At 41.5% G+C, this 26,024-nt stretch overlaps 1 protein-coding gene across 7 annotated transcripts in view; it reads left to right on the top strand.

Annotated features, from left to right (window-relative positions):
• The window catches only part of dclk2a (doublecortin-like kinase 2a), a 343,959-nt gene that overhangs the window by 111,530 nt on the left and 206,405 nt on the right, over positions 1–26,024 (top strand). The window lies entirely within an intron of this gene.

Genomic DNA, 26,024 nt, shown 5'->3' with positions numbered 1-26,024 from the left:
CTTGCTTCAAAAAGGCAACAATTACCCTAGTGCCTAAGGAGAGTACTGTGAGCTGCCTTAAATACTATCGTCCTATAGCACTCACATCTACGGTGATGAAATACTTTGGGAGGTTGGTCATAGTCCAAATGAACTCCTGCCTCAGCAAGGACCTGGACCCACAGCAATTTGCCTATCACCACAATGGATCTATGGCAGATGCAACTCAATGGCTGTTCACACTGCCATAAATCACATGGACAATACAAACACCAGTGTCAGGATGCTCTTCATTGACTATAGCTCAGCGTTTAACACCATCATTCCCACAGTACTGATTGATGAACTGCAGAACCTGGGTCTCTGTATCTTCCTCTGCAGTTGGATCCTTGACTTCCTAACTGGAAGACTACAATATGTGTGAATTAGTGGTGATATCTCCTCCTTGCAGACTATCAACTTTGGTGCAGCTCAGGAATATGTGCTTAACCCACAGCTCTAGTCTCTCTATATCCGTGACTGTGTGACTAGTTGTAGCTCAAATACCAACTATAAATTTGCTGATGATACAACCATTGTTGGCAGTATCTCTGATGGAGATGAGAGGGCATATAGGAAGTGAGATAAGCCAGCTAGTTGAGTGGAGTCACCGCAACAACCTTTCACTCAAGGTCAGCAAGACCAAAGAGCTGATTGTGGACTTCAGAAAGGGTAAGACGAGGGTACACAAACCAATCCTCATAGAGGGATCAGAAGTGGAGAGAGTGAACAATTTCAAGTTCCTGGGTTATCTCTGAGGATTTAACCTAGTCCCAACATATCAATGCAGCTATAAAGAAAGCAAGACAGCGGCTATATTTCATAGGAGTTTGAAGAGATTTGATTTGTCATCTAACATTCTCGAAAATTTCTATAGATATACCATGGAGAGCATTCTGACAGGCTGAATTTCTGTGTGGTATGGGGAGGGGTGGTGCTACTGCACAGGATTGAAAGAAACTACAGAGGGTTGTAAAATTAATCAGCTCCATCTTGGGTACTAACCTCTGTAGTATCCAAGATATCTTCAAGTAGTGGCGCCTCAGAAAGACAGCATCCATTATTAAGGATCCCCATCACCCAGGACATGCCCTCTTTTCATTGTTACCATTGGGAAAGAGATACAGAAGCCTGAAGGCACACACTCAGTGATTCAGGAACAGCTTCTTCCTCTCTGCCATAAGATTCCAAAATGGACAGACATTGAACCCTTGAACTCTACTTCACTTTAAAATATATATATATATAACTTCTGTTTTTGCACTATTTTAAAATTTATTTCATATACTTACTGTAATTTATTTACTTTTTTTTCTTTTGATATTATCATGTGTTGCATTGAAGTTCTGCTGCTAAGTTTACAAACTTCGTGACATGTGCCGGTGATAATAAATCTGATTCTGGTTCTGATTTGATCATACTGGAAAATCAAAGTAAAATGAGAGGTAGAGAAAGTTTATTTGCCATTTTCTTCTTGATATTATTGGCACATGATGCTTTGCAGCTATGGTATCACAAAATATCTTTGTAAATTATCTTTATATGCAACTGTTTGTAAATGCAGGGCCTTTTTTCTGATGAAAGGTATGAAGTTTGGCAGACAGTGTTGTTGGTAAGGAGGAATGACATCGATTTTAGTTATGCAAATACTATATGTCTTAATAATGCATTTTAGAATTTCACACTATGGTTGAACTCTTTGTTTTCCTCAAGGCTATCTGAAAATTAATTGTTATTACTGAGTGGTATTATTGTGTTTCTCAACAAGTGTCCAGTTTTTAAAAAAATTTCACTTTATATGTTTCATTTTAGAAATATTAAGTCAATTTATCTTTGAACCAAGCAATAGTGTAGATTTACTTTTTTTTATTTTAACATAATGAACGGTAACTTCCAGTCTCATCAGTCTATAACCTGTATGCAGTTACACAAGTGTACCTGATACATTCCCTGAGAGCACTTGGTCAAATCAATCCTAAATTCATTTCAGTTCCTCCTCTTAGGGATCTAAATGTAAATGCTGGAGTGATTTCTTAATAAAATGTCCTGCTGTTCGGAGAGGTTTATTTCTGGGACTCTAGGAGAGAAGATCTATTCTTTAAATCTTACCCAAACTTTAGTATGTGACAAGGTATCTTGCAGACTCCAAGGAAAGTTAGACAAGTGATTTTCCATATTTTGATGTGTCTGCAGTTTATGATTTGACTTCCCACTTTCAAAGCCTCTCAAAACCAATGTCTTTCCCTGACTTCTGCAAATGTAAAAGTGAAGGTTTTTATTCTGTAGTGTGAACACACTGACCTTGACAAAAAAACAACATATTTTATGGTGCATTCATTTTATTTTAAAGGAATTATAAGTTTAACTGTGGTTCAAAATCATCACCCAGCTTTGATGACTAGTTTCAATATAGGGTGCTACTTTACTTTAAGTGGATTGCTTGTCACTGAATATTCTTAACAAACTCCCACAGATGTCCCATTGAAAAATATTCTAACTGGTTACATCATGGTTTGGTAATACCAATAGGAATGTACAGGAACATAAGGAAGTGAAATGAATAGAGCAGACAAGCACGTGATGCAAACGTCCCTTCTCACCATCAGTAGCACCTACAAGAAGCATTTCCACAAGAAAGCAACATCTGTCATCGAAGATCCTCACCATCTGGGCCATGTCATCTTCTTGCAGCTACCCTCATGCAGGAGGTGCAGAAGCCCGAAGTCCCACACCACTAGCTACTTCCTTCCAACCATTTGACTTTTAAACCAACTAGCATAAACTACGTAATCAATACAATTTAGCAACACTATGACCACTTTGATCACTTTGCACCAAGATGAGTTGTTTTTGTTTGTTCTAATTGTGTTCTTTCTGGTAAAAAGTATGTGTGATTTATATTTTTCTCAAGAATGCTGTTTATATAATATTATATACCTATGATGCGCTTTAAGTTTTTCATCGCATGTGTGCATATGCCAACAGACTCGGTCTTAACTTTGATGAGAAACAACTGAAGAAGATGTGAAAGCATCAACAAACTTACACAATCAATATGAATTGTTAACTTTTACAGCATTTTAATATTGGTGGAGTTCAACAAAATGAAAAGAAGCACATAAGGAGCATGAAAGTGACCTATCTGATCTGGCATGGTATTTATTTTACTACATTTTTGTTGCAGAATGTGGGAGTGAGACTTAAACGAGATTCAATCCTTAGCATTCCTCATTTCAGTTAAAGACCCAAGTATTTTTCTCCATTGTTGAGGTGAACTGGCATTACTGACTTAAAAAGCCTTTGAAGTGACCTTCACACCATCTGCCACAAGCTTGACTTCCCACTGGCCAAACATTGAATTCCAATTCCCATTCCCATTCTGAGATGTCGATCCAGGGCCTCCACTTGTGAGGCTCCCCTCAGGGTGGAGGAGCAATACCTTTTATTCCCTCTGGCTACCTTCCAACCTAATGGCATGAATATCAATTTCTTCTTCCAGTGAAGACATTTTATTTATTTTATTTTTATTGAGATACAGCACGGAATAGGCCTTTTCGGCCCTTTGAGCTGAGCCAGCCAGCAATCCCCCAATTTAATCTGAACCTAATTATGTGACAATTTTCAATGACCAATTAACCTACCAACCAGTACGTCTTTATACTGTGTGAGGAAACCGAGCACTCAGAGAAAACCCACACAGTCATGGGGAGAACATGCAAATTCCTTTTCAATTCTTCTCACCTGCCTGTTACTTCCCCAGGCCCCCTGCTCCTTCCCTTTTGCCTATTGTCCACTCTACTCTCCTATCAGATTCTTTCTTTTCCAGCTTTTACCTTTCCCACACACCTGGCTTCAGGTATCACCTTCCAGCTAGTCTCTTTCCCCTTCTCCCACCTTTTTATTCAGGCATTTTTCCTCCTTCCTTTGCAGCCCTGAGGAAGGGTCTCACCCTGAAATATCAACTGTTTAATTTTTTCCATAGATGCTACCTGACCTGCTAAGTTCCTCCAACATCTTGTGTGCGTTGCTGTAGATGTGACTGTTTACTATCATTGGACAAATGAAATGTATATCAGTATTCTGGATCATATTTATATTATGGTCTTCCAAGCAACCATAAAACCCTGTGGATTTCGGATTCAGAAAGTCAGAAGGCATGGAATCCAAGGAAGTTTGGCCAGGTGGATTCAGAATTGGCTTGCCTGCAGAAAGCAGAGGGTTGTGGTGGAGGGAGTACTTGCGGATTGGAGGGTTGTGGCTAGTGGTGTCCCACAAGGATTGGTTCTGGGACCTCTGCTTTTTGCGATTTTTATTAATGACCTGGATGGATGTGGGGTTAGAAGGGTGGGTTGGCATGTTTGCAGACAACACAAAGGTTGGTGGTGTTGTGGACAGTGTAGAGGATTGTCTAAGATTGCAGAGAGACATTAATAGGATGCAGAAATGGGCTGAGAAGTGGCAGATGGAGTTCAGCCCAAAGAAGGGTGAGATGGTACACTTTGGAAGGACAAACTCCAAGACAGAGTACAAGGTAAATGGCAGGATACTTGGTAGTGTGGAGGAGCAGAGGGATCTGGGGGTGCATGTCCACAGATCCCTGAAAGTTGCCTCACAGGTAGATAGAGTAGTTAAGAAACATTATGGGGTGTTAGCTTTCATAAGTTGAGGGATAGAGTTTAAGAGTTGCGACGTAATGATGCAGCTCTATAAAACTCTGGTTAGGCCACACTTGGAATACAGTGTCCAGTTCTGGTCGCCTTGCTATAGAAAGGATGTGGAAGCATTGGAAAGGGTACAGAGGAGATTTACCAGGATGCTGCCTGGTTTAGAGAGTATGCATTATGATCAGAGATTAAGGGAGCTAGGGCTATACTCTTTGGAGAGAAGGAGGATGAGAGGAGACATGATAGAGGTGTACAAGATATTAAGAGGAATAGACAGAGTGGACAACCTGCGCCTCTTCCCCAGGGCACCACTGCTCAATACAAGAGACTACTAGACAGGATATATGGAGGAATTTAAGGTGGGTGTTATATGGGAGGCAGGGTTTAAGGGTCGCCACAACATTGTGGGCCGAAGGGCCTATCCTGTGCTGTACTGTTCTATGTTCTATAAATGCTCATCATGCCTTAAAATGAAATAAAATGCATAGCAAGGAAAACTGAGTGCTGCATGTGCTCACTGTGCTTGGTTTGTGTGGTTAAAGTTTGTTCAGATTTTGATTCCCATCTGAAGCTGCTGGTGTGCAGATCTACTACACATCAGATATGGTTGCTATGCTGCATATAATTGGGCCTTGTGTTAAGCTGTAGATTCTCTAGTACTGAAGGCAACTTGCATTATGGAGTGTATTTGTTCTTAACCCGTCGTGACTAAAAAGATGCTCGAGAAAGATTTTGTTTTTTTTGTGTGGAGGTCTTCCCACACTTAATTCAAATGGAGATGAATATTTTATTCTACTCACCGCTTTCAATGAACTTAAAATTTTTAGTCCTGTGCAGACATGATATATGATAGAATAAAGCAAAAAAAACCATGAAAGCAGGTTATACAGCATCTGTGGGGAAAAAACATGAATTTAATGCGTCAGACTTTTTACCACACATCAGAAGTGATCTTCTGTTTTATTTCATATATCTTGTATCCTTAGGATTTTGCTTTTTTAAGGTGAATAATGGGGCAACTAAACAAAGCATGAAAAGGTCTGGACTATTTTTTAATTTTAAAATTAAACCTATTCTTCGTTGGATTCTTTAAATAAATGTAAATGCCAGCGTGCCTAGAATCTAAGCAGAAGAGAGGTCTGCCTACAAATTCATTAGTTCTTTGCTCTGCTTTTAAATGGTTAAAACATCTGCTGAGCAATTATTTCATGTCACTCCATCTGTGTGCATTTGTTCTGAGTTCTTAGATCGTGATCCTAGTGCAACAGTTCTGGAGCACGTTCACCAGAAAAAGCTTCCATTTTAAGAAAGGTTACATCTGCTTTGACGGACAGAGAGGGAGAAGAAGGGAGGAGCCTGTTCTCTTCTCACAGATGGCCATCAAAACCCCGGTGGATAAACTCTGCGGCAGAAGAGAAGTACTAAGTGTCGAGAGAACGAGGAGGACTTCAAGCTGACAGGAAGTGGCAGCCTGATCCAGCAGGATTGAAGCTCAGCACAGTCTGAAGAATTATTGCAAAGGCACTGTGACCTCTCAAACTAGGTCAAGACAAGAGCTGTTTGACATATCTACTTCTCTGACACCTTGCCTTCGGCTGTTATGAACATCCTCACTCAGATGACCCATGCACATACTCAATCATGTAGGAACCACATTCAGATGCATGCCACCTGTAGGTGCAATCCTGCAAGCATACAACTGTTGAACAATTAAAAACTTCCACTGCTGTGCCTTTCAGGCCAAAGTTGTGAGGAATCACAGGTTTTGCTTAGCAGACAGAAAGCAAGCCGGTCTCAGAGTCAAAAGGGCCTGTGAAGGGCACATCAGAGGGAGCTATTAATTTCCAAAGTAAGTACATGTCTTGTGGATCCTGTTCATTCCTCTTTTCTTTGCAGTATTGACTATTTTGCGCCTATGCTCATAATTTCCTGAAACTGATCATGAACCGAGTCACTTGTAATTGCAGACTAGCTCTGTACCACAACCTCCAGTGCAAGCACAAAGGTAGATGGAAGGGGAGAACAAGCAGGAGAAGGAGATGGCTGAGGAAGAACACACCATGTCAATATGCCTGACACCACAATGCATCAGCTCTGATTTTGGCACCACCAAACGAGAAGTCAGGAGTTGATCTTTGCAACTCAGTGTGGGTGATTTTATATCTCACCATTGTGAGACTAGAGCATATGGGACAAAAATGCCTAGCGCACAAGGAAAATCACTTTTTATTTTACTTACCTGAGCATCTTCCCTGAGCTAATTCTCGACCTGAAGGCTGCTTACACCAGCTTCCCTGGTATGGCCAGCTCTGAGTATGAGACACAATTCCTAATACCAGGGTCTGAGCAGTGCCAACTCTCAATGAACCCTCACCTGTCTGCGGATAGGAGAACTGATTCTGACCAAAATGGGATGGATAGAATATTTCCAGAAGCAAGAGTATCTTGAAGGCTTACATTCATAGTTACAGAATGATCTTAGTCTCAAGTATGTCCACCATGGGCATTGAAAGTGAGGGTTACAATATGCAGATAAACACTGCTGATTAAACATTTTAAATTAATCCATTAATGCATAAAGTTGTTTAAACAAAAGAAGAACGTGCCCTTGTTGTTTGGGTGTAACCAGTGTGTAGCAGAGGATGGCTTCCAATCATAGGATTCTGCCAGCCTTAAAAAAGCTGGAAGAATGAAATTGGAATATGAATTATGTTATGGAACTGGAGAAGATGAAACAAGCCTTAGCTGTTGCGTTGTCACTTTCGGGAAGAGCAAGAGAGACGATTATGGGAATTTCCGGGGAAGACTTGAACAAAGATGACAGTAATATATACCCTTGACTGTTTTTTTAGAGGAAGAAAAAGATCAGATGTATGAGGCATATTCAGACTTTGACAAAATTTACAGAGACAATTCTAAAAAAATGGCTGATTATATTATTGATTTTGAACAAAAGTACGGTCGCATACATAAATACAAAATGGAACTTCCTGATGCTGTGTAGGCTTCTAAATTGTTGGATACTGTGTGTCTAGACATAAAGGACAGACAGTTAGCATTAACTGCATGCACAGAACTTATATTTGCACCTATGAAATCAGCACTGAAGAAGATTTTTGGAGAAAAGGTCGCTAAGACAACAGTCAGAATTAGTTTGAGTCAGGAAATGTCATACTTCACTGAGCAGAAACAAGAGTATAGCAAGCATAGATCCTAGAGGGACCAGACAAGGGTACCATTACCTGGCACAAATCCAATAAATTAAGTATGGTAGGAGATCAAAATGTTTGGTATGTCGAAGTATTTACCACTGGGCAAGAAACTGTCTGCACAGAACTGAACAACTTAAACTAACTGAAGAAAATAACAAATCTGAAGATGTAGAAGAGTGCCATATCACATTGTTTGCCAAGTACCGTAGATTCCGGACTACGGAGCGCACCTGATTAAAAGCCGCTGGCTCTAATTTTAGAAATAAAATCAATTTTTTAATTGTAAAGGCCGCATCGGATTTTAGGCCGCACCGGATTTTAGGCCGCACCGGATTTTCGGCCGCAGGTGTCCCACGTTGTAATATGAGATATTTACACAGAAAGATATTACACGTGAGGATTTTTTTAACTTTTAATTAAATCCATATGGTAACAAAAACAAATACATATTGCAAATGCTTTTTTTCGAACCGTGCCCGTAAGCGGCTACTTTTAAATATACGTTGCGTATACTTCTTTACTGAACAACATTCCAATATCTCCTAACGACTGGTAAAAAAATATATATATTGCAGCCTACCAGGAAAAGTTATTGATACCTTTAACTTAAAAGCAGAGTTCGCTCAGATCCAAAGCCGCTCGCGTAATGCGCTCCCTCCCTCCGTCCCGTTTCATCGCAAACCGGCATTTTCCCACAAGACACCGCGAAACCGGGTGTGACGTCATAGCATCCCGCGATGTAGTACAGAAAACAAATATAGTTTAAACTAAGTAGGCAGCACAATGCTTCGAGTGTTTTCCATGTTGATGAGGGTGAGTACAAATGACTGATTTACAATAATTTAATTGTGAAAGTGCGCTTGATTTATCGTACAATTTCATTGGACCTCTGTGAACTACTCATCAATTTTATTGGTCTACTGTTATGAGGCAAAATGTTTACGAGGCGGCATGAAAAAAATCATGCATTAGCCGCTTCGGATTATTGGCCGCAAAGTTCAAAGCTGTTCAAAATGTGGGAAAAAAGTAGCGGCTTAAAATCCAGAATCTACGGTAATCACTTACTTTGCAGATGACACGACACTGATAAGCCTTATTTGCAACAGTGATGAGATAGCCTACGGATATGTCAACACCCTGATGCAGAGCTGCCGAGAAAACAGCCTTTCCCTCAATGTTGAAAAAACAAAGGAGTTGATCACAGAATACAGGAGGAACAGAGACAGGCTAGCCCTTACAACATCAGTGGGACTGTAGCTGAGAGGGTGAGACTTTCAAGTACATATCACCGAGGATTTTACCTGGTCTGACAGCTGTGTGGTGAAAAAGCACAATGGCACCTCTTTCACCTCAGACGGCTGAAGGAGTTTGGCATGAGTCCCCAAATGCTTAGGACTTCCTACAGGGGCACTATCAAGAGCATCCTGACTGGCTGTGTCATCGCCTAGTAACAGAACCATCAATTGCAGGGCACTTCAGAGAGTGGTGCGGACAGCCCATCGCATCTGTGGATGTGAACTTTCCTCTATTCGGGACATTTATAACAGCAGGTGCGTAAAAAGGGCCCAGAGGAATATCAGAGACACCGGCCTCCGCAACCATAAACTGTTACAGCTGCTACTGAGTGGCAAACAGTACCACAGCATTAAGGCCAGGACCAACAGGCTCCAGGACAGCTTCTTACACCAGGCCATCAGATTTATCAGTACACATTGATCTGATTGCACACCTGACTGTACATTGATCTGATTGTGTATCTGACTGTACACACATGTATACAAAACAATTATGTATACAATCAAGAAGCGTCAGTTGGATCTGGAAAACAGGATGAAATCAGAAGTTGGAGAAATAGTGGAGTGTTTGAGGAAGCTAGAGACATTGGCCAAAATACAGTGTCTACAAGATGAGTGTGCACCCTGAAACATCCCGGCAGGAATTATACCAAAATCACATCTGGTGGCTAGAGGTTTAGAGGAACCAAACATAGAAGAACCCCGAAAATATTTGCCAACATGTGCATCAGAGTCTCTCTGCCCACTCCTCTCAGTGATATGCTAGAAGCATTGGCATATCGTGGACATAAAATCCGCATTCTTACAGGGAATGGAGCTGTCATGTGACATTTACATTAAATCCCCACCTGAAGCCAGAAGTGAAGGAACACTGTGGAAACTCAAAAAGTGTGCATATGGTCTAGCAAATGCATCACTCTGCTGGTGTAGAAATGTCAACGAAATAATGTTGAAATCAGGTGAAACAATATTTTCAAGTGGATCCACTGCTTTTTACTGGCAAGATTCAGGATATCATGTGCTTGTAATACTTGTCTGTCATGTAGATAACTTAATGTGGGGAGGTGGACAAAACCTTGCCACAACAGATATCCCTCAGCTAAATCAACATGTACAAACCCGCTGGAGGAACTCAGCAGGTCGGGCAGCATCCGTGGAAACGAGCAGTCAATGTTTCGGGCCAAGACCCTTCGTCAGGACTGAAGAAGGAGGGAGCAGGGGCCCTATAAAGAAGGTGGGAAGAGGGTGGGAAGGAGAAGGTAGGTGCCAGGTGAAAAACCAATCAAGAGGAAAGATCAAGGGGTGGGGGAGGGGAAGTCAGCTAAAGTCAGGCTTTCAGGTTGGACGGGAGGATGACAGATACTGCTCTGTAGGAATAAACATCCTTGCTGTACAACTGGACCAAGAAAGCTACATCAGGAATCTTCAGACAATCCGCTTGGAATCCTCACATACAACACAATGGGATGCACCCCTTAGTGAAGCTGAATCTGAGCAACCAAGGCCAAAGATAGGTCAGATTCTATGGGTGGCAAGACAACAGACCTGACATCATGTTTGATGCCTGCAACTTGGCTTCCAGCACAAAAACTGCCGCAGTACAAACTTTACATGAGGCAAACAAGATAGTGCGCAGAATTCAGTCTGAAAAAGTAGTCTTGAAGTTTCAACAGCTTGATAAGATAGCTCACTGAGGCTTGTTGTCTTCGGTGATGCCTCACTTGGAAATCTTACTGATAGAGGAACTCAAGGGGGCATTTCATTGTGCTGATAAGAGAAGAGGAAAGATTTTCACCTCTCTATTGCTGATCAAAAAGGATCTGAACGGTCGTACGGAGTACGCTGGCCGGAGAAACCCTTGCAATGTCTGAAGGTGTTGATAATGCTGTTTTTATGACCACACTCTAAGCTTCTCCATAGTGATCAAAAGAAGGACAGTCAACAAATAACTTGTGTCAGACATCTACTCTTTGGTTGATGCCGTCAAAACCACCAAGCCGGTTACAGAGAAAGAGCTTTGTCTAGAGATAAGCAGCATCAAAGAACTTGTCCAAGCACAGAAAATTCATCATGTGCTCTGGTCAACTACAAAAGAACAACTTGCTGACTGTCTCACAAAGCAGGGAGCCCCAGCTCTTGTGTTGTTAGAGGCACTTAGTGAAGGCATTTGGTACCTTAAGAATTGTAATAACTTCAAGGTTTAGAGCTAATTCCCATATCCAAATAGACATTTGAATTGTCTTTAATTTTTTAAAATATGTACACAAAAAGGATGGGAGATTGGTGAGTCCTGTTCATTTGGACTATGTAAATATTTAGTATGCATATGCACTCTCCCTGTTATATGTCTGTGTGTGGGAGGGAGAGGAATTGTGGGATGTAAAGGTGGTGGCCCACAGGTACTGAGCAGAGACGTTGAAAGAAATGTTGTTTTAACAAAAGAAAAATCTATCCTTGTTGTTTGGGTGCTGTCAACACCTTTATCTGTTACCTATTCTGCTGCTCCCTGCTCTCAGGACTGGGCAGGCATTCAATATAACTTGTCCAAAATCCAAAATGTAAAGAGAAAATCTGCAGATGCTGGAAATCCAAGCAACACAAACAAAATTCTGGAGGAACTCAGTCAGCCAGGCAGCATCTATAGAAAAGGGTAAACAGTTGATGTTTTGGGCATGAAGGGTCTCACCCTGAAATGTTGACTGTTTACTCTTTTCCATAGATGCTGCCTGGCTTGCTGAGTTCCCCTAGCATTGGTGTGTGAAGTTAAATGTTTTCTTCACATCCATCAGTGTTTTTGAGGTACAATTCCTCAGAAATTATTTCAATAGTCACTTAAATAAATTGAAAGGGATGAAGTTCGATTTTTTGGATACGAACTCAATAAAACTGATCTTATTGGTGGTGATGATTGATGACAGCATGCAGGAGTGAGATAGGATGCTTGGTTGAATGGGATCCAAAAACAACTTCTTAATCAATATCAATAAAACTAGAGTTACTTTTGACTTTTGGAATGAGAAGGAGGATGAACCATATAGTACACTAGTCTACACAGGGAGACAGGTGATGAAGAGACTCAGTAGATTCCGGCACACTAAAATATCAGAATCAGGTTTATTATCATTGGCAGGTGTCGTGACATTTGTTAGTTTAGCAGCAGCTGTACAATGCAATACATGATAGAAAAAAAGTAAATCGATTACAGTAAGTATGTATACTGAATAGATTAAAAAGAGTGCAAAAACAGAATTTTTTTTAAAAGTGAGGAAGTGTTCATGGGTTTGATGGCCATTTAGGAATCGTATGGTAGAGGAGAAGAAGATGTTCCTGACTCGCTGACTGTGCCTTCGGGCTTCTGTACCTCCTTCCTGTTGGTAACAATGAGAAATACTGGATGACCTGTCCTGGGCCCAGCACGTAGATGCAATCACAAGCAAGGCATCCAGTGTTTTTACTTCCTTATGTTTGATTTGCACTTGAACACCTTTAACAAACTTCTACAAATATCCTGACTGATAAGGTAGTTTGAATGTGCAGGAATGTAAGAAGCTGTAGAGAATCGTGGGCTCAGCTAAAAACGTCATGGCTGCATCCCTCCCCACCCTCTGTAGTTTCTACCTGAAGAAGGCAATACCTAATATCAAAGATGCCCACCATCTGGGCCATGCCAGCTTCTCACAGCTGCCTTCGCATAGGAGGTACAGAAACCTGAAGTTCCACACTGTTAAATTCAAAAACAACTATGTCCCTTCAACCATTTAGTTCTGAAGCCAATTGCTACAACCCTAATCACTAGAATTTGGCAGTAAATGATCACTTAGCACTAAAATGGACAGGATTTTGTTTTGTTTTTGTTGTGTTCTTTCATGATTTTCTTGTGAATGATGCTTATCTGGTGCCAGATACCTGTAAGTATACGTGCTTGTGATGCTGCTGCAAATACATTTTTATTGCATCAATGCATACATATACTTGTGTAAATGGCATTATACTCAAAAGCTTATTCCATTGCAGTAGCAAACAGAACCAAAGAAAAATGAAGCAGTGGTATAGTGAATAAAAACCTGAAGGAGATGTTATGTTTTGTAACTCCAAATGGTAATCAAAAGAACAACACAAGAGCCCAGGGATAACTGGTGCAGGTTTCATTTTTACATCAGTAAGGAGTGCACTTATCATGATATGTGAGTATGGTGCCTGACGTCACCATTTCCTTTGTCTTTTGGAAAGCCACCTCACACTGATTTATCCATTGTCATTTTGTCCTGATCTTCAGTAATGAGTTCAAGGGGTGGAGAACAGTAGCCAGGTTTGCAAGAACCTGTTGTAGTAATTGACCAATCCTAAAAAGGACTGCAGCTGTGACATATCCTTTGACCTTGGGGCATCCACCCCGCTTGAATTTTCTCAATACGCTTGTGTAAATCTTCTGCATCAATGGTGTGACCGCAGTAAGTGATGCTTGTATTAAAGATTTCACACTTGTTGCATCGTGCGCTGAGCCTATGATCTTCTAATCTTTTTAAGACTGTCTAGAGATTCCGGCAATGTTCCTTGTCATCCTCACTGGTAACATTGGTGTCACCCAGGTAACACTGAGTGCCTGGGCAGCCTTGCAGAACCTGGTCCATAGCTTTCTGTCAGAGTGCAAGTACAGATGCTACCCCAACAAAATGAACCTATTATGACAATAAAGCCCTTTCTGAGTGTTTATGGTGAGATCCACTTTGTACTCTTCTTCCATCTATCTATAGGTAGGCCTCAGTTAAGTCTACTTTGCAAAAGTGTTTTTCTTCAGAAAGGTTTGCAAAGGTATCCTCTGGACTGGGCAAAGGGTATCGATCGATTTTCGGTACTGGTTTTATCATGGCCTTAAAAGCACCACTGACCCTGTCAAGCCCATCCTTCTTGGCTACTAAGACCACTGTTGTTGCCCATAAGCTCCACTCAAACTTGAAAAGATTTCCTTCAGCTTCCATGTGACTAGCTCACTGGCTACTTTATCATGGATGGTATAATGAACCAATCAGGGTTTGCAAAACTTTGTCTCACACTTGTATACTACTGTGGCATCATCCACTACCTTTCTTAATTCACTTTCAGTTGACCTTCTTTCAGGGGATGGAGCATGCAAATGGTGGATGGATCTCCAATCAAATTGTAGTTGTTTTGGCCACTTAAGGTCCCACAATGCTAGCCCTCCTCTTTTTACCACATACAAGCCCAATGTGGTTTGTTGGTTGTTGTATTTCATTGTTACAGATGTTATTCCCACAGGAGTTACTTTTCTCCAGTATAGGTTCTCATTTGGGTATCTTAAAATTCAAGGATTCATCTTCAAATCTGGATGAGTATGCCACAGTTGTTACCGACTTCATTAAAACCTCTGTGGATGAGTTGGTGCCTACGAAAACTTGCTATACGTTCCCAAACCAAAAGCCGTGGATGAACCAGGAGGCTTGTCATCTGCTGAGGGCTAGATCTGTGCCATTTAAGTCTGGCAGCCCAGGTCCATAAAGAAAAATGATTTGTGGAGGTCTATTTCAAGAGCAAAGAAACAATTCCGAGCAAGGTTGGAGGCAACATCAGATGCACGTCAACGCTGGCAGGGTTTCCAGGACATTACTTCCTACAAAGTGAAACCCAATAGCATGAATGGCAGTGATGCTTCACTACCTGGTGAGTTCAATGCCTTTTATGCTCGCTTTGAAAGGGCGAATATAACTACAGCTGTGAAGATCCCTGCTGCACCTGGTGACCCTATGATCTCTGTCTCAGAGGCCGATGTCAGTTTGTCTTTCAGGCGGGTGAACCCTCACAAGGCTGAGGCTGTGATGGAGTACCTGGTAAGGCTCTGAAAACTGTGCTAACCGGCGGGTGGGTGTATTCAAGGTCATTTTCAACCTCTCACTGCTACAATCAGAAGTTCCCACCTGCTTCAAAAAGGCAAGTGCATGAGATGAACAGTGTGAGCTGCCTTAATTACTATCGTCCTGTTGACTCACAGCTGCAGGGCTGAAATGCTTTGGGAGGTTGGTCATGGCTAAAATCAATTCTGCCTTAGAAAGGACCTGGACCCACTGCAATTTGCCTATTGCCACAATAGGCCTGCAGCACATGCAACCTCAGTGGCTCTTCACATGACCTTAGATCACCTGGACAATACAAACACCCATGTCAGGATGCTGTTCGTTTCAGCATTTAACAGCATCATTCCCATACTCCTGATCAGAAAGCTACAGAACCTGGGCCTCTGTAACTCCCTCTGTAACTGGATCCTCGACTTCCTAATTGGAAGACCACAGTCTGTGTGGATTGGTAATACTATCTCCACCTCGCTGATGATGAACACTGGTGCACCGCAGAGACATGTGCTCAACCCACTGCTCTACTCTCTCTATACCCGTGACTGTGTGGCTAGGTATAGTTCAAATGCCATCTATAAATTTGCTGATGAAACAACCATTGTTGGCAGAATCTCAGATGGAGATGAGAGGGCGTACAGGAGTGAGAAATGCCAACTAGTTGAGTGGAGTCATAGCAACAACCTTGCACTCAATATCAGTAAGATGAAAGAGCTGATTGTAGACTTCAGAAAGGGTAAGACAAAGGGAATAGAAACCAATCCTCATAAGTGGGATCAGACATGGAGAAAGTGAGCAATTTCAAGTTCCTGGGTGTCAAGAACTCAGGACCTAACCTGGTCCCAACATGCAGCTATAAAGGAGGCAGAATAGCGCATATATTTCATTGGGAATCTGAGGAGATTTCGTTTGTCACCTAAAACACTCAAATTTCTACAGATTTACCATTCAAACTCATTTTGCAGCATGACTGAAACACCTGAGCCAGGGTCCAATTCTATTTTAGTTAATTTGTCATTCACTTCTTGAGCAAGCTATATTGCTTGTCTCCAATCAGTTTTCACATTGTAAATTTGCTACCTAGTCCTGTATCACTCTCATCATTATCAGGTCTTTCATCCACAGTGTGCAGATTGGGCTCTTTTTGAAACTGCAACTTGGCTTTTAAATCATCTTCTATTCCCTGTGCAGTCCATCTACTTTTGTCTTCCCAACATGCTCTTTGTATATGTCATACTTCGTTGCATTTTTTGTAAGTTTCACATTTAAACCTGCATTGGCCTGGTTTATGTAAGACCCTGCCACAACTGGTAACACAGTTTGTTCCACCAGGCAGATTTCTGTTTTGACATTGCACTTTTGTTTATGCTGACTTTCATTTCTGACTCAATTGTATCTCTAGCTGCAGTTTCCATTGATACAGTGATTTCAACTGCTCTGTTAAATGTGAGTTGTACTTCAGTTAGGAGCCATTTTTGAATGATTTTGCTGTAAGGTTTCACAAACTAAATGATCTCTCAGTGCATCATTGGGACCATCAGTGATCTGAGAATGCTCAGACAATTTCTTCAATTCAGCCACATAAGCTGAAATGGTCTCCCCTTCCTTTTGATTTGCTTATGAAACCTAAAGCACTCTGCAGTCAATAATTGTTTCAGTTGTAAATGTTTCTGCATTACTTGCACCTTATTAGAAAAGCTCATTTCAGCTGGTTTGATTGGAGCAGTTGAACTTCTAGGCAAATTGTCTGCCTTTCCACCTATTGCACTCAACAAAACTGGCACTTGCATTTCATTGCCTGTTTCATTTGCTTCAAAATACTGCTTAATTTGCTCAGTATATATGATCCTGTTATCTGTTGTGCAATCAAACACTTCTATCTTTCTGATGTAGCCAGCCATTTATGCTCTTTTTTAAAATTTATGATCATTGTCACCTGGTACTCACTGTTTATGAACCCATGAACTTCATCCATTTTCTGCCTTTTCTTTAAACTCTGCCATCTCTGTCTCCTCCTTCTGTAGTAAAAAAAAAGTGCTCTCTTTTTTTTTACTCGACCTCTTCTCTCCATTTGCAAAGAAAGCATGCTGCGCTTCTACAGGTAGGTAGTCACGTCAGGTTCATTTTTAAACTTCTTCATCGCCTCTGTTATGTTTTGTATCTCTAAAAAATTAATCAAAAATAAAACACAGGAACTACGGGGATAACCTGTGCATGTTTTATTTTTACTTTAGTAAGGCATGCACTTAGTTCAAATACTACTGAAATATTAAATACACAAAAGGAGAAATATGAATTTCCAGATTATATTAACCAACATGAACTCCCTTAACCTATAGTTAAAGACTGTTGAAATGGAGATGGTTTTTGGTAGTAGCCAGAAATTTGTGCTCCTTAACAGTTTTGGCATTGGTCTTACAGATGGACATTGTAACACTTAGCCATCCCGGCCATTGCGATGCTTACGGTCACTGTATGTGTCAGCTCTGTGCTACACATTATCATTCGTTGTCCATGCAACTACTGACAGCATCAGAATCAGAATCATGTTTATTATCACTGATGTATGTTCTGTGGCAGTAGAGCAGACCAATACATAAAAATCACTATAAAGTACAACAAGAATATATATTAAAAATAAATATATAGTGGAACAAGGGAGCTAAACAGCAAGGTAGTGTTCATTGTCCATTCATAAATCTGATGGCAGAGGGAAAGAAGTTTTCCCTTCAGGGTCCTGAAGCTCCATCTTGATGGTAGTAGTGAGAAGGGAGCATCTCTGGATGGTGAGGGCTCTTAATGATGGATGGATGCCGCCTTCTTTGGATGCAAAGGGTATTTATAGAAGTTTTCCATCCTTTTACTTTACAATCTGGAACCAGAGAAAAGAATTACACATCAGCATTGCCAGATTGAAATTCCCAGAGCTCTGAAGAGGTTGCTGATACATTGGAGAGCCAGGCCAGTTGGAGCACACTGGCTGCTAATTTTTAGCCCCTTTCATAGACTCATTTCACACACTAAAAAATTGTACACCAAGCATTATCTTCTTTATCATAAGAGGAACCTCAAACTTCACCAATTATTTCTGCAAATCTGGACGTATAGCATACTGATAAGTAAGCACCATCTATCTGTGATACAACCTGACATGCTAGGTACTTTATCATAGTTCTTCTTCTTCTTCTTCTTCTTCTTCTTCTTGTGTGGCAAGTAGTTTGGGTGCAGTAACATTCAGCAGCAAATAATACTGTATTTCTCCATTCTGGCCTACATATGACCCCAGAATCACAGCAGTGCTGTTGACTCTTAACTGTCCTCGAAAATGTCCTGGGAAGCTGTGCAGGTGATTAGAGCAGTAAATGTTGAGCTAGCCTGATATGTCTGCATCCTGTGAAAAATAAGTAAAATAAATAGTTGACAGTCTGCAGCCCTGTTGTGTTATAAATCCCTCAAAATTGGGAAAGAGCATTTCATGTAAGCCCACGGCTGCTTGCTGGGTTTGATAAAGTAACACCAGCGTTCATCCACTGCATCAGACCATGGGGATGCCTCGTTTCACTTTACTAGTAGCAGATATAAATTTGAATGGTGTAGAAGTAGAAGCACTATGTAACGTCTGCGGTCTCGCCTAAGCATGGTGCATCAGATTCTACTGTTTCTTTTTACCCTGAATAATTGTCCTGCTGCATGTCTGTGAGGTCTATTAAAAAGGATGAATAGGGACTGAAAGGAAAGTAGGCAATTTGTTGTAAAAGAAAACCACGCATTACATCAGTGTTGTTCATCTCCTGGCTCATAATGCCCTTGAGTTCTCATTAATTTCTGCTTTTACTTCACATGATTTTATGTTTTAGCTTCGAGAATCATCCCTGCATTTCACAGAAGTGGTAGCTATTGCCTTGGTAAGTTTTGTCCCCTGTCTGCAGTCTTTCTTTTATTTCAGCATCACACTAGTTAGAGAGCAAGGTTAAATAGCCATGTATAAAAATGACTGCAAGGACAGTTTTCAATACCATTTGCTATTCTTGATATCTTGTATTTCTCCCTTTATGCAGTAAGTAGCATTGGTGTCTTCTGAGAAAGAAAAGATAAGAGATATAATTAGGTATTACATGTGAGATGTCCAATCGTCCAGCTGTTTTCCAACTCATTTAATATCACTTTCTCTTGATTTCAAAAAGAAAACCAGCTTGAGACTGGAACAGGGGCTGATCATTCATTTTTTGCTTTGCACTGAGTGTTCAACAGGTCTTATTGCCATTGAGCAAAAGAAAACAAATTGCTGGAGGAACTCAGTGTTTGTCAAGGCAGAGACGTGGTCAATATTTCTGACTTTGCTTCAGGACTGAGAGCGGAGTCAATGAATAGTTAGCGTAAAGAGTTGTTGGGGGGGGGGGGGGTGAAGAGAGAGCCAATAAGGCAGCAGGTGGCGGACTCAGTTCAGAAGAGGGATGATAGATGGAGCCAGGTTGGAGAATGGGAGGGATGGAGCTCGGAAAAAGCAGCCCGTGATAGGAAGAAACAGATATGGAGCAAGACAGAAGGAGGGACAGATGGAGCCAGGTGAAGGTGGAGACAAAGATTGATGGGTGATAAGTGGAGGCACAAGAGGCTTCACATGCTGGAGTCTGATAAGTAATAAGTAGAACCAGCTGGGAGAGATATTGGGAGACCAAGGAGGTTAAGTATGTGGGTGATTGACAGATGGAACCAGGTGAGGGCAGGGAATTAAACCAGTTAATTGATGATTGGGTGGGGTGTAGTTTTCTAGGGTGTATTAAAAGTGGGTGAGATAACTTGCATAGATTAAAAGCAACGAGAAAGGAATGGGGTGTTGTTCCTGTGGTTTGTAATGAGCTTCAACCTGACAGTGGAGAAGGCTGAGGATAAGTAGATCAGTGTGAGAATGGGAAGTGGAGTTGAAATGATGTGCATATGGGAGCTGAAGATGATCACTGCAAATAGAGAGCAGGTTCTCCGTAAAATGGTCGCCTAGACTATACTTTGTATTGCCGAAATAGAGGAGGCCACATCAAGGTCACCACGTTCAGAGGTTAGAAGTGGTGCTCATGAATTTTGCTTGACCTAGAAAGGCTGTTTAGCTCCCTAGATGGTGGTGAAAAGAAGATTTATAGGCTCAAGTGTGATATTTTCCAGTGTTTCAGGTGGAAGTGCCAGGAAATGGGAGGGGTGGGTGGGTTGTGATGAAGTCACAGCGAAAGTGATCTCTGCAGAAAGGGTTGGGGAGGTGAAAATGTGACTGGCGGTGGGATCATGTTGCAGATGGTGGAAATGAGTGAAAGATGATATGCAAGGTCTAGTAGGGGAAAAGGTGATTCCCTCAAGAACTCTACCTCTGTTTAGTCTGGGGAGATGTGATGAGATCAGAAGTATAGATTTTCATCAGGTTACAGCTAGTTTCCATTCCTAGACAGTTCACAGGTAAGAAATGTGGCATGAAACAGTTCCCACAGCTCTACAGCAGCTAACAAATCCATGTGGCTGGTCGTCCAAATGCCTATTTGTTTATACTGGCTGTACATGAATCAGGAGTTTGTAACCTAGGGAGGACCTCTGCAGGAAAAGGACGAAACATGAGAGAAGGTTCCATCAACGATAGTAGAGCAGAAGCGAAATTTCCTGGAAAAGAACATATCCTGGAGTAGAAGGCCTCATTTTGAGAACAGATGTGGTGAAGGCAGAAAAACTGAGAGAAAAGGGTAGTGTCTTTACAGTAGACCAGATGGGAGGAGATGTAGACAAGGTAGCCATCAGATTCATGGAGAACTGTGTGGATCAAACCCTGGGATTGATATCTAGTGATCCACAAAAGGGAGAGGAGCATCGGAAAAAGTGAATTGAGGGAAATTAGTATTGAAGATGAAAAAGTGTACTAGGTCCACATGAGTGCAGAAAGTAGCATCGATGCAGTGAGCGACCGGGGGTGAGGGGTGACCTGATAGAGGTGTATAAGATGATGATAGGCATTGATCGTGTGGATAGTCAGAGGCTTTTTCCCAGGGCTGAAATGGCTAGAACAAGAGGGCATGGTTTTAAGGTGCTTTGAAGTAGGTACAGAGGAGATATTGGATAAGTTTTTAATGCAGAGAATGGTGAGTGTGTGGAATGGACTGCCGATGACGGTGGTGGAGGCGGATACGATAGGGTCTTTTAAGAGACTCCAGGTGAGGTACATGGAGCTCAGAAAAATAGAAGGCAATGGGTAACCCTAGGTAATTTCTAAGATGAGGTCATGTTCGGCACAACTTTGTGGATCGAAGGGCCTGTATTGCGCTGTAGGTTTTTTATGTTTCTTTCTTTGTTTCAATTCAGTTGTCGCTGTACTGAAGAAAGAGTGGAAGACTTGGCCCGAAATGTTGACTGGTCTAATTTCCATAGATGCTGCTTGGCCTCCTACATTTTGTGTGTGAAGAGTAGTGCCAGGTTAGGTTTGGAGCAAGGATCATTCAGAAGCCAACAAAAATTTAGGTTAATTAGGGCCCACGGTTTCATCTTCGGTTTGTCGGAAATGTGAGGAATCTAAAGAGAAGTTTTTCAGGGTATGAACAAGTTCTGCCTGCAGATGAGAGTGTTATTGAGGGGAGCAGATGGGACCTTTGATCCAGAAAGAAGCAGAGAGCCCCAAGACAATTCCAGATGGGGAATGAAGGTGTATAAAAACTAGATGGTCATGGTGTAGAAGAGGTGGTGGGAGCCACGTAATTGGAATTTCTCAAAATAGTGGAGAACATGTGAGATTTCCTGAATGTAGGTGGGCAGGATTTGCACAGTGAAAATAAGGTTTCAAGTTATGGGGAGAAGGGTTCTGTTGAGTAAATGCAGGTTAAGCCAGTGGGCTTACCAGGACAATCCTGTTTGTGAATCACGGGTAAGAAACAAAAGTGGGCAGTGTAGTGTTGGGTCTCTGTCTGGTAAAGATATCTGGTATGATGAGGTTTTAGATAGTTTGCGATATAGTGGTCTGGTGTTGATTAGTAGGATTGTTGTCTAGTAGTAGATACGAGATGGTGCCCAGAACAGCAATCTTGCCCCTGCCAGGCAGACCACAAATGCACGGTCTTTGTATGTGAGTTTGATGGCAAGGCTGGGACAGGTGTGAAATAAGTGGAGAGAATGAGGTTGAAGTGGCTGAGGTGGTGTAACCATTGAACAGCACTTGTTTTTTTCCCCAGTCTGTATGTTTAAACAGACACTTGAAGCCTTCTAGTTCAATTGCCCATTAAAAGGATAGGATTTAGCACAAATACTGATTGAACAGACCTCCCATAGGACAAATTATCAACTCCACTTGCTCATTTATTTTAATTAGGTTCTATAATGCATGCTCAATGTGGACTGACTGCAGTGCACTTCAAACTATGACTTGCTTTATTAAGATGAAAAGGAAGGGTAACTGAAAATACTACAATCATTATGTGACTTAGAAACTGACTGGGAATTGTTAGGGAAAAGAAAAAGATTTGAGAGCAAATGGCTAAGGACAATCAGATGTTCCCATAGTGTGTTCAAGTCTCAAATAAATTTATGTTTAGGGAAGAAGGTATCATAGACATTAAATATGCATCACAAACTCACAGAGATTCAGTATTATTGTTCTAGTGTAGGTACACCCACAATGTTGTTATGTAGGAAGGAATTACAACTCTAAGTTAGAAGGATGTGAATTAGTGGATGGGAGGATGGGCAGATGATGGTCCCTTGTAAATGCTGTCCTGGTCCTTCTCAATGGGGGTGATCATAGGCTTAAGAGATACTGTTGGAGTAGCTAGGTCACTAACAACAGTGCATTTTGTAACTAACAGACAAATAGTGCCGGTGGATAGATTCAAATCTTAGATTAATGGTTGCCATGTCAATAAAGTGAACTTCTTTGTACTAGGTAGTGTCGAGCATCTTGAGAATGATGGAAGCTGCACTCATCCAGACAAATAGTAAGAACTCCAGCTTTCTGTTGTAGAAACTGGAAAGTCTTTATGATGACAAGAGGTGAATCAATAAATTATCAAGAGTGGGTGATTAGACTCTCCTTTGTTGGAGATGGTCACTACCTGGCTTTTGAAGCACTAATGTTACTTGCCATTTACCAGTCCATGCCCAAATATTGTCTTGGTTGTGCTGCCTGTAGGCATAGATTATTTGCTAAGGAATTGTTAATAGAAATGAATATTCTACAGTAAGTGAACTATCCCACTTTTGCCTTGACAACACAAAATAAGTCAGTTGATGAATCAGCTGGAGGTAACTGAGCCTCAGAAGCTGCCCTGAGGAATTCCTGTGGTGATGTCTTGGAACTGCGATGATTGATCTCAGACAATTACAACTGTCTTATTTTGTGTGAGGTATGACTCCAAATGTTGGAGTGTTTCCCCTTGATAATCATTGACTTCAGTTTTACCAGGGTTTCTTGATGTCACACTCAGTTAATTGCTGCCTTGAGACACAAGAGAAAGCAAATGCTTGAATCTGAAGTAAAAACCAAATGAACTCAGCAGGTCATGGAGCCAAAGGGTTGATTGAAGTTTGGGACCTTGCAATGTTTGGAAGGGGGGAGGAGGGGGAAAGAAAAAAAATGTACCATAAGGAGAAGTTGATGTTCATGCCATCAGGTTGGAGGTTACCTAGATAGAATATAAGGTGTTGCTCCTTCACCTGAGAGTGGCATCATCATGGCAGAAGAGGAGGCCATGGACTGACATATCAGAACAGGAATGGGGATAGGAATTAAAATTTTTGACCACTGGAAAATACCATTTTTTTGTGGATGAAATGGAGGTGCTTGACAAAACAGTCCCCCAGTTTACATTAGGTCTCACCAGCATAGAGGAGGCCACATTGGGAGCCCCAGATACAATAGACAGCTCCAACAGATTTGCAGGTGAAGAGTTGCCTTACCTGGAAGGACAGTTTGGAGCTCTGAGCGGAGGTAAGGGAGGAGGTGAATTGCAGGTGTAGCATTTCTGTTGCTTGCAGGGGTATGTGCCAGGAGGGAGATTAGTGGGAAGAGATGAATGGACAAAAGAAGTGGAAAACAGAGGGGGAGGGGTGGTGAAGGTAAAGGTGAGTTTGGTGGTAGGATTCCATTGAAGATGGCAGAAGTTGCAGAGAATGATGTGTTGGATGAGGAGGCTCATGGAGTGGTAGGTGAGGACAAGAGGAACTCTATCCTTGTTAAGGCGGTGGAAAGATAGGTTGAGTGTGGATGTCCTAATCAGGTGACAACTCCTAATCTCATTATAATGTTCCCCTGATACTTTAAAGCTATGTCCTCTAGTATTTGTGATTTCTGCCCAAGGACAAAAATACTCTGTCTGCTGTATCTCTTCCTCTCATAATTTTATATACTTTATCAAATTGTCCTTCACCCTCTGATGCTCCAGGGAAAAAAAAAATCCAATCTTCTCAAACTTCACTTCAGTAGTTGATGCTCTCTAGTTGAGGCAACATTTTGGTGAACCTCTTCTACACTCTCTGCAAAGCCTCCACATCCTTCCTGTAACGAGGTGACCAAAATTGCACTCTATATCCCAAGTGTGGCCTAATCTAGACCATGACTTACTGTTATGCTCACCACTCCAACCAGTAAAGGCAAGTATGCCATATACCTTCTTTGCCACCGTATGTTCTAACGCTGCCAGTTTCAGAGAGCTGTAGAGTTGCATTCCGAGATCCATTTGTATATTGATGCACCTAAGCCATTTACTGTATATCTTCCTCTTGCAGTTACAAAGTGCAATACTTCACACTTCTCTAAATTAAACTCCATTTGCCATAACTCTGACCACATTCTCAACTGGTGTTTATCCTGCTGAATCCTTTGGCAATATTCCTCATCATCTTCAACCTGCAGACCTCCTTACCAGCTGACTAATCAGTTGGTGCCAGCAAACAACGATTCCTCAGGCAACATCTTCCAGATAATTTCACTTTCTCTATGCCTTTTGCTTGTTCTTTTGGTCTTGATTGTGTTTTGAAAACTTTTGGAGCCAGTGACGTGCGGTTTGGAGGTTGATCGATTGATCTAGCACACTGCTGTCCCTGGAGAGGACTAAGAGCTGCCTTGTGGTGAATGATTGGCTCCATTTTGGTGTTGAGGAAGATTGAAGCATAGAAGCGAATGCAGAGGAGGCCACGGGCCAACGGGTTGGTAGCCGAATGGTAAGGTTCAGAAGGCTGCAGGTTGGCTTTCGAAAGCCCATAGGTTGGCGGTGCGGCAGTCGCTCTTCATGGAAGGACTTTTTTGATTCTGACAGGAGGATGTTTTCAAAATTCTAAGATTTATCTGATTATTTGGACTGTAGTTTATACATAGTTTTGTGTAATAGTTTATATAGTACGTTTTATGTATAGCCAATCTGTTAGTTTTAGTGTATGAGAGAGTGGGTTGGGGGTTTAATGCTATTGTTGTTTTTCTGTGAGGGGGTTTGGGGTTTGATGTTTCAGCTACTGTTTTTCATGTGACTGTCCCTGATATCTATACTCTTCCAGCTGTGAGTAGATCCTTTCCCTAAGAATCTTCTCCAATAATTATCTTACCACTAATGTAAGGTTCACTGGCTAATAATTTCTTAGCTTATCTCTATTGCCCTTTGTAAACAGAGAAACAATATTGCTACTGTTCAGTCCTCTAAGGCCTTGCCTTTGGCCTATGGGAACACAGCAATCTTTGTCAAGGCCACAGCAATACCCTCTCTTACCTTTCTCAATAACCTGGGATAGATCTTATTGGGTCCTTGGGATGTCAGTCATAATGTTCTTCGAGAGCCTTAACACCACCACCTTCTTGCTGCTAACATGCCCTAGAATATTAGTATATCCTTTTCTGATCTTGCTACTCTCCATGTTCTTCTTACTGGTGAATGTTGGTGTAAAATGCCCATTTAGTACTTCACCCATTTTCTCTGGCTTCAAGGATAAATTCCCTCCTTTATCCTTCAGTGGTTCCACCTT

This window comes from Hemitrygon akajei, chromosome 4 (assembly GCF_048418815.1).
Source record: "Hemitrygon akajei chromosome 4, sHemAka1.3, whole genome shotgun sequence".
Taxonomy (NCBI): domain Eukaryota; kingdom Metazoa; phylum Chordata; class Chondrichthyes; order Myliobatiformes; family Dasyatidae; genus Hemitrygon; species Hemitrygon akajei.
The sequence above is the reverse complement of the archived record's forward strand: the minus strand, read 5'-3'. Positions and strand labels throughout refer to the sequence as shown.